We start from the raw sequence: 1715 nt of genomic DNA on the forward strand, positions 1-1715 counted from the left end.
CTCGATTCTCAAAATTTGGCTGATTTGTGTAGTGTTTGGTTGTCTATTTCTGATTTCGTTTCTTATTAATAAATGACCAAAATAACATCTCCTTTATTGTTTTTTGACGAATTTCGTTTCTTGCTCGATGTTCTCTAAAAAGTTGGATTTTCAGTTTTTATTCATAAAAGTCAAATTGTCAAATTTTTAAAATTTGGCGGAGTCTTCCCGAAAAAACAAAAAACAAAAAACTGAATTATATGGGGTATTAGGTATCGTCAAATAAAACTAGAAACTCTGTAGAAATACTTAAATTAAAAATTCGATAAATTTTTCCAAGGCTGGTGAAAACAACGTCTTGAATTAATATAAATTATAGCCATAGAAATTGTACCATTTGAATAATAAATATGCTAATTTTAGGATACTTTTCTAGAAGCAATTCAAAAGTATTTATCTTTCCATTATCCTGGGAATGTTCATGAACTTTACGCAATTACGTAGGTAGTTGTTTTGTGACAACAGATAATATTACAATTGCTACTAATACTCAAATTATTGGAATAGAATACGTCGTCTAAGCGGCAACATCCGCAATCTCAGTTGTGTTACTACTTTTTCTCAGATAATTTTTTTGCTGGAAATTTACTGGTGGAAATTATTTTTTGTATTTTATAATAGATCTAACCTTAAGCCAAGATTTGATACCAATTAATCATTAAAAAAATTACTTACACTGCCAAAGTTTTTTTGCGCTCCCGTATGGTTTTGTAAAAATTGAGATTGCGGTAGTTGCCGCTTGATATAAAGGGTTGGCATTAGAGTACAGTTTTTGTCTAAACTACAATGTATTTTTCTACATTCAATCTACAAGGTGTTTATAAATGTTTCTAGCATCAAGGGTAGCTCTGGAATTCCTGCCGTGCACTAATTTGCCGCTTTGTTTTCATAGTGAATATAACTGTCTTGAAAATTATTTATAATGTTACTTACGTCCATGACGTTTTAGTTACAATTTTGTGTCCAAGTTTTTGATTTTCAGGTTTTAAACCACAACTAGAACCGTTTATTTCTCAAAATTTAGTTTGCTCCATGTTTGAGGTTAACTGAAAATGTCAGTTGAAAAATCGAAACCCACATTTATAATGAGCGGTAAATTTATTTGACATTTCATAGCCACCCTTGATGCTAGAAACATTTATAAACACCTTGTATAAACACCTGTACTTTTATTGCCTATTTTTTTCAATTTTGATAATTTTTAAAAAATATTTTTTTGTAAAAGTAGAACATATACACATTTCTGAATCAAGAAAATTAATATCTTCCAAATTATGCAAAAAAAATATGGGTGCCAATTTAAAATAAGTAAGTTGAATATCGCCCAAAAGATACAAAGACATTTAAAAAAATTCTAAAATCATCAGTTTACAGTAAATTAAAAACCATTTAATTTGTTTTTTTAATTTTTGAAATCGGTTCATAAATAAAAATTCTACAACGCCTGCCGTTTTTTAAAAATCACCCTGTATCAAAATTGGTTTTTTCTATGTTTTTTTTTAATTTTATCGTTATAAATTGATTGATTGTTGAACAAGACGTTTAACGAAAACATTGAAAACCGAAGCAAAAGAAGACTAGTCACACATTGGACCGACTACATTAAGCGACTAAATAAAAACTGGCAACTAATTGTAGTTAGTCTAAAGCAAATGAATAACTTTAAGACAGTTTTT

The sequence above is a fragment of the Gnatocerus cornutus genome, chromosome 4, assembly GCF_029298725.1.
Source record: "Gnatocerus cornutus isolate USDA-ARS CGAHR chromosome 4, icGnaCorn1.1, whole genome shotgun sequence".
NCBI classification, from domain to species: Eukaryota; Metazoa; Arthropoda; class Insecta; order Coleoptera; family Tenebrionidae; genus Gnatocerus; species Gnatocerus cornutus.